At 46.5% G+C, this 11,309-nt stretch overlaps 1 protein-coding gene across 1 annotated transcript in view; it reads right to left on the reverse strand.

Moving 5' to 3' along the window:
• The window catches only part of AKAP6 (A-kinase anchoring protein 6), a 203,886-nt gene extending 196,107 nt beyond the window's left edge, over positions 1–7,779 (reverse strand). The window contains exon 1 of the mRNA XM_083167534.1: positions 7,616–7,779. The gene's annotated coding sequence lies outside the window, so the exon portion shown is untranslated. The remainder of the gene's footprint in view (positions 1–7,615) is intronic.
• Positions 7,780–11,309: the final 3,530 nt, after the last annotated feature.

Here is an 11,309-nt window from a genome sequence, read left to right on the forward strand (position 1 = left end):
ATTCTAACTCAGGTCATGTACCCTCTCTGCACTGTAACTCAGGTCATGTACCTCTCTACATTCTAACTCAGGTCATGTACCCTCTCTACACTGTAACTCAGGTCATGTACCCTCTCTTGATTCTAACTCAGGTCATGTACCCTCTCTACATTCTAACTCAGTTCATGTACCCTCTCTACATTCTAACTCAGTTCATGTACCCTCTCTACACTGTAACTCAGGTCATGTACCTCTCTACATTCTAATTCAGGTCATGTACCCTCTCTACACTGTAACTCAGGTCATGTACCCTCTCTACATTCTAACTCAGGTCATGTACCCTCTCTGCACTGTAACTCAGGTCATGTACCCTCTGTACACTATAACTCAGGTCATGTAACCTCTCTACATTCTAACGTAGGTCATGTACCCTCTCTACATTCTAACTCAGGTCTTGTACCCTCTATACATTCTAACTCAGGTCATGTACATTCTCTGCACTGTAACTTAGGTCATGCCCCTCTATACATTCTAACTCAGGTTATGTACCCTCTCTACACTCTAACTTAGGTCATGTACTCTCTCTACACTGTAACACAGGTCATGTACCCTCTGTACACTGTAACTCAGGTCATGTACCCTCTCTACACTCTAACTCGGGTCATGCCCCTCTCTCCACTCTAACTCAGGTCATGTACCGCTCTACACTCTAACTCAGGTCATGTACCCTCTCTACACTCTAACTCAGGTCATGTACCCTCTGTACACTCTAACTCAGGTCATGTAACCTCTCTACATTCTAACGTAGGTCATGTACCCTCTCTACATTCTAACTCAGGTCTTGTACCCTCTCTACATTCTAACTCAGGTCATGTACCCTCTCTACATTCTAACTCAGGTCTTGTACCCTCTCTACATTCTAACTCAGGTCATGTACCTCTCTACACTATAACTCAGGTCATGTACCCTTTTTTACGTTCTAACTCAGGTCATGTACCCGCTCTACGTTTTAACTCAGGTCATGTACCCTCTCCACATTCTAACTCAGGTCATGTACCCTCTCCACAATCTTACTCAGGTCATGTACCCTCTCTACATTCTAACTCAGGTCATTTACCCTCTCTGCACTTTAACTCAGGTCATGTACCTCTCTACACTCTAACTCAGGTCATGTACCCTCTTTACACTCTAACTCAGGTCATGTACCCTCCCTACATTCTAACTCAGGTCTTGTACCCTCTCTACATTCTAACTCAGGTCATGTACCTGTCTACATTCTAACTCAGGTCATGTACCCTCTCTACATTCTAACTCAGGTCATGTACCCTCTCTACACTCTAACTCCGGTCATGTACCCTCTCTACACTCTAACTCCGGTCATGTACCCTCTCTGCACTCTAACTCAAGTCATGTACCTGTCTACATTCTAACTCAGGTCATGTATCCTCTCTACATTCTAACTCAGGTCATGTACCCTCTCTACATTCTAACTCAGGTCATGTACCCTCTCTGCACTCTAACTCAGGTCATGTACCCTCTCTGCACTCTAACTCAGTTCATGTACCCTCTCTACACTCTAACTCAGGTTATGTACCCTTTCTGCAGTCTAACTCGGGTCATGCCCCTCTCTACACTCTAACTCGGGTCATGTACCCTCTCTACAATCTAACTCAGGTCATGTACCCTCTCTACATTCTAACTCAGGTCATGTACCCTCTCTGCACTCTAACTCAGGTCATGTACCTCACTACACTCTAACTCAGGTCATGTACCCTCTCTACACTCTAACTCAGGTCATGTACCTCTCTACACTCTAACTCAGGTCATGTACCCTCTCTAAATTCTAACTCAGGTCATGTACCCTCTCTACACTCTAACTCAGGTCATGTACCCTCTCTTGATTCTAACTCAGGTCATGTACCCTCTCTACATTCTAATTCAGTTCATGTACTCTCTCTACACTGTAACTCAGGTCATGTACCTCTCTACATTCTATTTCAGGTCATGTACCCTCTCTACACTGTAACTCAGGTCATGTACCCTCTCTACATTCTAACTCAGGTCATGTACCCTCTCTACACTGTAACTCAGGTCATGTACCCTCTCTACACTATAACTCAGGTCATGTACCCTCTCTGCACTCTAACTCAGGTCATGTACCCTCTCTACATTCTAACTCAGGTCATGTACCCTCTTTACATTCTAACTCAGGTCATGTACCCTCTCTGCACTCTAACTCAGGTCATGTACCCTCTCTGCACTCTAACTCAGGTCATGTACCCTCTCTACACTCTAACTCAGGTTATGTACCCTTTCTGCAGTCTAACTCAGGTCATTTACCCTTTCTTTACTGTAACTCAGGTCATGTACCCTCAGTACACTGTAACTCAGGTCATGTACCCTCTCTACACTATAACTCAGGTCATGTACCCTCTGTACACTCTAACTCAGGTCATGTAACCTCTCTACATTCTAACGTAGGTCATGTACCCTCTCTACATTCTAACTCAGGTCTTGTAACCTCTCTACATTCTAACTCAGGTCATGTACATTCTCTGCACTCTAACTTAGGTCATGCCCCTCCATATATTCTAACTCAGGTCATGTACCCTCTCTGCACTCTAACTCAGGTCATGTACCCTCTCTACACTCTAACTCAGGTCATTTACCCTTTCTTTACTGTAACTCAGGTCATGTACCCTCAGTACACTGTAACTCAGGTCATCTACCCTCTCTACACTATAACTCAGGTCATGTACCCTCTGTACACTCTAACTCAGGTCATGTAACCTCTCTACATTCTAACGTAGGTCATGTACCCTCTCTACATTCTAACTCAGGTCTTGTACCCTCTCTACATTCTAACTCAGGTCATGTACATTCTCTGCACTCTAACTTAGGTCATGCCCCTCTATACATTCTAACTCAGGTCATGTACCCTCTCTGCACTCTAACTCAGGTCATGTACCCTCTCTACACTCTAACTCAGGTCATTTACCCTTTCTTTACTGTAACTCAGGTCATGTACCCTCAGTCCACTGTAACTTAGGCCATGCCCTTCTCTATACTCTAGCTCAAGTCATGTACCCTCTCTACACTTTAAATTAGATCATGACCACTCTAGCTTAAGTTATGCCTCTATCCCAAGCATGGTTACATTGTACTATTATATTTGCATCTACCACCTCTGATGGGAGGCTATTCCACTTATCTACTACCCTTTCTGTGAAGTAATTCTTCCTCACATTTCCCTTGAATCTTCCTCCCTCTAGTGTCAGTGCATGTCCTCGTGTTCTGCTGCTCCTCTTCCTGTGAAGAATGTCTCCCACCTTGTACCTTGTTATAACCCCTGATATATGTGACAGTGTCTACAGGGCCGTTTCTAGACAATTTAGCTCCCAGGGCGAAGAAATAAAAATGCGCCCCCCCCCCCCCCCCCCCCACAATACATAGCATGGTATTATAGTAATTTCGCGCGCCGAAGGCGCGCGCCGAAATAGGGGGTGTGGCTTGATATTAAAAGGGGTGTGGCTTAATGTAAGGCGTGGTCTAGCAGGAAAACAATTACCTTATATCACACTTTTGCAACCTGCAAGACCAGACATTGGTTGCTGCAGGAATTGTTATTGTCCTCCCGCACTTAAGTTGGCTGGCTGAAGGCCACACAATGACCTAGTACGCCTCACAATGACCGGCTACTTAAATCATTATACACTATTTATCTGTGATGCCAATTACACATTACGCCGTACACTGTGATGACGATTACATATTACGCCGCACACCGTGATGACAATTACACATTACACCGCACACCAAGATGCCCATTAGACCACACACTGTGATGGCAATTACACAATACTCCCCACATCGTAATGCCCATTACACATTATGCCCCATGTGCCGCTGCCGCACAACCGATGCTGTTTACTAATATGCCCCCACAGTGCCAGATATGCCCCCACAGCGCCACAAATATATACCCCACAGTGCCACATATATGCCCCCACAGTGCCACACATATGCCCCCACAGTGACACAAATATATGCCCCCACAGTGACACAAATATATGCCCCCACAGTCCCACAAATATATGCCCCCACAGTGCCACACATATGCCCCCAGTGCCACAAATATATGCCCCCACAGTGCCACAATTATGCCCCACAGTGCCACACATATGCCCCACAGTGCCACACATATGCCCCACAGTGCCACAGATATATGCCCCCAGTGCCACAGATATATGCCCCCAGTGCCACAGATATATGCCCCCAGTGCCACAGATATATGCCCCCCAGTGCCACAGATATATGCCCCCCAGTGTCACAAACATATGCCCCCAGTGCCACAGATATATGCCCCCAGTGCCACAGATATATGCCCCCAGTGCCACAGATATATGCCCCCAGTGCCACAGATATATGCCCCCCAGTGCCACAGATATATGCCCCCCAGTGTCACAAACATATGCCCCCAGTGCCACAGATATATGCCCCCAGTGCCACAGATATATGCCCCCAGTGCCACAGATATATGCCCCCCAGTGCCACAGATATATGCCCCACAGTGTCACAAACATATGCCCCCAGTGCCACAGATATATGCCCCCAGTGCCACAGATATATGCCCCCAGTGCCACAGATATATGCCCCCCAGTGCCACAGATATATGCCCCCCAGTGTCACAAACATATGCCCCCAGTAACAAACTTACTTGGAGAGGGGAGGGGAGCGCATCGTGCTTCTCTCCTATCCCGCGCCCGAGCTCCTATTGGCTGACAGCGGCAGCCCAGTGACGTGGGCGAGGGGACGGAGAAACGCACGATGCGTTCCCCTCCCCTCTCCAGCGTGGAGTCGGGCGGCCGGGGAGACAGCGGCAGCGGCTGCGGCTGCGGGCGGGGGGGTTAGACTGCCGGGCGCCCTGGCTGTTTCAGAGGCGGACAAGCCGTGTGGCGCCCCGGGCTGCTGCACGGCTTGTCCGCCTCTAGAAACGGCCCTGAGTGTCTATCATGTCCCTCCTTTCCCTTCTCTGCTCCAAACTATACATATTAAGATCTTTTAGTCTTTGGCTGAGCAGTTATGTTATCTTCGGAGAAAGAATGCTGCGTGTTGCTTCCATGGAGCCTCATTTGTTAATTGAATCCTTAAATATCCCCCACTTCCTTACAAATCCTGTTTCACTCCTGCGGCCTCTCACTTCCGCCTGTCACATGCATGAAATCTGTACACACTTATAAATAAACAATGTATAGGATTCCGGCCTGGGGCAGCGCACAGCGTCTGGCAGCAATTACTGTCCCCAAGGTCACCGAACTAAATACTGTTACCATATTACTTAGGAGGAGCAGCCTAAACTGTGTGGCTGGGAGGTCCGCATTAACCCTATCACCGCCGGAGGAAGATTGTCTTATCTACAATTCCCTATTGTTAAAAAATAAAGTTCTACAGCAACAGTAAAGATTTCTAACAGCTTGGAGAGAGATAAAGTACAGAGGGGCAGATGTATTAAGCCTGGAGAAGAGATAAACTGGAGATAGAGTGGAGAAAAAGTGAAAGGAGATAAAGCACCAGCCAATCAACTCCCAGCTGTCATTTTCTAACACAGTTCATTGGCTGGTGCTTTATCTCCTTTCACTTTATCTCCAGTTTATCTCCAGTTTATCTCTTCTCCAGGCTTAATACATCTGCCCCCTAGAGAGATAAAGAACCAATCAATCAGCTCATGTCTTTTTTTTCCAGTAAAATGTATTACAAGCTTTGTTAGAACTTTGTGCCTGATTCAGACCTGTCCGCTAAGTTGCGTACACTCGTAGCCTTGCGAACCTGTCAGCGCCGCCCTGCCCTACACCTGCACCGCCCACATCCCCTCGCCTGCAGCCGCAGGGGAGAGAAATCGCTTGATGGTCGCAGACTAGCGAATGATTTTTCTCCCCTTCGGAAATAAAATTGGTCTAAACTGAGTTTTATTTCCACCGCAGATCGACGAAAAGGGGTCGGGCGCTGAAGTCATGTGATGTCAGCAACCCGTCACCAGCAGGCATCGACCAGCCTGCGTTCCCAGGGATACGCCAACCATTTTTTATCGGACACTGGGTGTTTTCCTGCTCCGGACCCTTGTCCACCTCGCCCGCCTCCGCCCGCCCGCCCTCCGTCTGGAGTGAAAGGCCGAGCGATGGTGAAACTCACCAAAGCCGTTCACACCCGGGGTATACACATGCGTATTTTCACACATGCGCAACCCCCCCCCATCGGACACGGGTCTGAATTCGGACCCGAACAAATGGGTCCAAGTGAGCACCTTTATTGCACACCACTTTATCTCTCTCTCTCCATGCTTTGATAAATCTCCTATAAACGGTGCAGCCACAACTTTTCGGTAACAAAAGGGTTACAGAGAGATGTTGAATACATCTGGAAAAGAGAGCACTAAATCCCCTGGAGAGGGGCCCTATTCTATACAATCATCTGTATAAGGGAACATTTCCACACCCTGGTAAACCATGCGGAGGGGGTGCAGCAAGGGGAGAATCAATATTCTGTGTAAACCAAAACGATCCTGTCCTCTTTCAGACAGTTCAATGGGGAACGCCCAAAAGCCAACAGGACTACACAACCCACAATGCACTGTAAAGTAGCCTGCATTACAGGGCCTGCACCTGGGTTACAATGATAAATCTGCAAGTACAGAAGAATGTAACACACAGCAAAATAAAAAGTACAGAACACAAAGAACAACAACACAATATAGCAAAGATGCAGAAAGCTTTGTATAGTTATACTGTATATTACAAAAGCAATGCTGTATAAACAACAACAGCAACACAATGCTTTAGCCTCCAGTATTACCCACACACGTCAAGGCAAGATTACTATACAGGAAGATGTCAAATCATTCATTATATACAACGTTGTGTGTTTATTAGAGAGACATTATTGTTAAGCACTTCATTTAGAAAATGTGTGTTATTTAGAAGACACAATCCAGTTCTGCACACACACAGCACAGCTACACAATTACAGCCCAGATCAAAATACACAAACATCAGTTCCTTACAGTGTATGAAATGGATATGCCGCTGTGTAACGGAATATAAGTGATACCTCTGCAAATCTAGATACAGTGCTTGTGTATCTGTATATGTCTGACTATATACGTGGATCATATCAAGACATTTGGGGGCCCCTCAGCAAGATTTTGTAAGGGCCCCCATGTACCACCCAAGGCGGGCTCCAACAGATGATATATAGATATACATAAATAAGATAGATAGATAGATAGATATGAGATAGATAGATAGATAGATAGATAGAGAGATAGAACTGTGTCTCTTTGTTACAATCAAGCTCACAAATGCATTCTATCTGTGGACACATATATAATTCCTTTTTCTTGCTATTTCTGTATGTAGATGTACATGCATGTCTATATTTTCATTGTGAGGCCTTTGTCTCCCATCCTGCAATCAAGGCCCTGGTGTGTCTGCAGCATCCCTCCCTCCCTCCCTTCTCCTCCCCAGGCTGTGAGCGTGGGTACCAAATCTCAGAGCTCCATCAAATTCTCAGAGCAGGCTCTGCCATCCGCAGCATCCTCAGGAAGGCCCGACCAAGGGTCTGGGGTAATAATAGCACTCACCTCCTCTCGGGCTGCGCACCCTGCGTCTGTGGCTTTTGGGCGGAGAGTGACTGGTACTGTGACCTGCTCTATGATGCTGTGACATCAACACAGATGATGCTGCTCATTAGGGTTGCAGTTGCTGTAGTAACCTGGGATGTGATGGAGGGAGGGTGGGAGGATGGTTATTACTGGGATTATGGGATGTACCTTGAGACAGAGTCTTAACCCTTTCTGTAATAGAGATGAGAGCAAGCCTGTGATTGGCACACGGTAAATGATTGATAGGTTCTTAGTCTGGACTGGTTCATGGATATCTAGGTTAATGTGAATGTATTAGATTGGTGCAGCCATTCTCTGCTATATTTCTATACTATAATATACTGATGTATATAGTATATAGACGGTAATAAATGTGTTATACGATCCTGTATTTATATTGTATATGGGCAATGCAGATCTGTGGGGGAGATTTGAGGAAGGATCTTGTAATGGGATGCGGTCGTTTGGTCTACAGCATTATGGTCGACAGTCATTAGGTTGACACCATTATGTCGACATGGGAAAAGCTTGACATGGGTCTAGGGCGACATGGGAAAATGTTGACATTGTTTTAGTTCGAAAGGTCATTAGTTCGACAGGTCGTTAGTTCGACAGGTCATTAGTTCAAAAGTGTCTAGGTCACCAGTCAAAAGGTTGACATGGAGTTTTTCACAGTTTTTTGAGCCGACATGTGCCGACAGATGGTATTTCATGCCCTACCATCCACTAAGGCATGGTGGAAGAATACAATAGTGTGCCAAGCATAGCGAGGCACCGTGCCCGAAGCATGGCAAGCGCAGCAAGCTGTAAACTGTGTCCATGTCGACTGTGTTGAAATTCAGGTTAAAAAAAGGTGAAAAACCCCATGTCAACCTTTTGACTGCCAACCTAGACATTGTCGAACTAATGACCCATTGAACTAATGACCTGTCGAACTAATGATCTTTCACCCTAGAACCATGGCAACCTTTTCCCATGTCAACCTAGACCCATGTCGACCTTTTCCCATGTCGACCTAATGGTGTCGACCTAATGACTGTCGACCATCATGCTATAGACCAGCTGTATATTACAATTTTCACGTGAATTGCTGAGCGTACATTACTGTATAGATACAGAAGAAGGGCAACTAAAATGGTTCATGGCCTACATCACAAAACTTACCTGGATAGACTAAAAGATCTTAACATGTATAGTTTGGAGCAGAGAAGGGAAAGGGGGGACATGATAGAAATCTTCAAATATATCAAGGGTTTTAACATAGTACAGGTGGGAAATTTTCTTCAAAGGAAAACAAGTAATAAAACACGAGGACATGCACTGAAACTGGAGGGAGGTAGGTTCAGGGGAAATGTTAGAAAGAATTACTTCACAGAAAGGGTAGTGGATAAGTGGAATAGCCTCCCATCAGAGGTGGTAGAGGCTAAGACAGTAGAACAATTTAAACATGCTTGGGATAGGCATATGAATATCCTTACAAAGAAATAAGGATTAAAAAGGGTTGAGTTTACCTGAAGGGTAAAAAAGGGGCAGACTAGATGGGCCAAATGGTTCTTATCTGCCGTCAAATTCTATGTTTCTATGTTTCTATGATACAGATGTAGCGGGATTCACCTTTGCAGGGGATGGCGATGGCGACGCCAGCCGCCATCCCCTGCCCCGCGCCATCTGTATGCCGGAAGGTGACGCGCGCGCACGAGGTGCGCGCGCGTCCCCTTCCGAAGGTGCTGCCCTCGGTCGCCCGGTGCCCACACCGGGCGACTGCACCCCCCCGCAGTGCCCTCGGGTCCCCCCCAGCCCCCTCGAGCGGGAGGCGGACAGTATTGCGTACGCCTCGCCGCCGCCCGGATACTGAGACGTGCGTGCGTGGGGGATGCACGCGCGTCTCAGTCAGATGGAGCGCCGTATTGCTGGCAGATTCGCCAGCAACACTAAGGCCGGCTCCATCTGTACCTCCATGTCCAACACCTGTTTGTCAGGGCGCACCCATGCTTCCTAGCTAAATATGCACTGAAACATCACACGTGTGTCCTCAATAACAAAACAGGGTTATATCTCCGAGATTGCAGTCATCAATATCACTCTCCTCTCACTTCCCGGCTATGAGTAAGATCTTTATTTTTGGACGTGGTTTCGCCTTCCTTGCTAGGTGATGCTCTGGTACTGACAGATGCTGACAGATGAGTCATTGTTACAAAGGCAAAAATAATAGAAACAAGAGAAAAAAGAGCACAGCAACAATGTAACACATACACAAATTTAATACTATAAATAATATATAAATATGCTGCAGGTATCACAAATACTACAAATCTCATCATGCGATGTTTCTGAAATTCGGTTCGTTTTTGGTGGAATTTTTACTACTCGTCTGAGCTGTTGTTAATCTGCAGATTAAATAGTTCTATTTGTAAGCTTTATGTGATAATATTGTATTTAAGCCTTACTCAATAGTTTTTTCCATCTTTTGTTTGAATGAACAGTAAAATAAATATTTAATATTCTCTGCAAAACCTGTTTTTTCTAAATGATTGAATGGAGAATGTTTCCGAAATTTCCCACAGAGTCCATCTCAGAATCAGGAGCACACTGCGACCTGGGCACACACCTGACCGCTACGTCGGTGGATCCGATGTGGCACTGACCGAGTGGCCAATCAAGGTAATGGGCATTCCAGCATTGGCAGTATAGTCGCAAGAACGGCCAGCATATCGATCGAACGTGCGTACACACTGCACTTTTGTTCCGCTATAGGCCCGTCCTGTCAGATGAAAATTAAACAGCAATGAACCTTCAAACGACCAAGTATGGACGGACAAGACCGTCTTTGGACATTTATCACTTGTACAGAGGGAGTCGGGACAGCATACACACCTATACAATCTGGACAGCCGTCCCGTCCCAGAACGGAAGAACGGCCCGACGATTGTATAGATGTGTACCCAGCTTTAGTGTTGGCCAGGATCCTCACCTTTAATTAGCCCGCCCAACTGTGATGTCACCCCCCCCCCCCCCCCCCCGCATGCAGCACACTGTGTGCATGCACAGATACAGTAGTGATTAAGACACATAGGGTTACATTTACTAAAGCTTGTAAAAAAGATGGGACTCCCCCTGCCTTCTGCTGCTCAAATAGATGCTGTGCACATGCGTCTAATCTATGTATTAGTGTGACTGGGGGCATGGTCAGCAGCTTACACAGTGCTGGCTATACCCCGATAGTGACAAAAATGAGGGCGTGACTTACGGCCACGATATTCCAGTGAGACCACGCCTCCTTTTTTATCATGATCTGCCTAATTAAAAAGTTGGGAGGTATGCATTAGAAGTCATATGTAAGTCTCGGAGGCGGCTCCAGAGACGGGGCTGCAGTAGCACAGTCCAAAATTCAAATAGGGAGCCACACCCACTGCCGCTCCAAACTGACTCACTAGCAGCGGGTGTGGCGCCCCTATTTGAATTTTACTGCAGCCCCAACACTGGAGCCGCCACTGGTAACTTGGATGGAGATTTCACGCCTAGCCGGGGGGGCTAGTGCAAGTTTCTAAAGCAAATAAGTGCCTATAGATGCTCAAAGTGAGTATCCTAGACTTTGCACACTTAGGGAATGGCTCGCACTAGCATTAGCATAATGTCGTAGACATATCTACAGAAGAAGATGTGAAAAGTGACT

The sequence above is a fragment of the Crinia signifera genome, chromosome 12, assembly GCF_055691185.1.
Source record: "Crinia signifera chromosome 12, ASM5569118v1, whole genome shotgun sequence".
Taxonomy (NCBI): domain Eukaryota; kingdom Metazoa; phylum Chordata; class Amphibia; order Anura; family Myobatrachidae; genus Crinia; species Crinia signifera.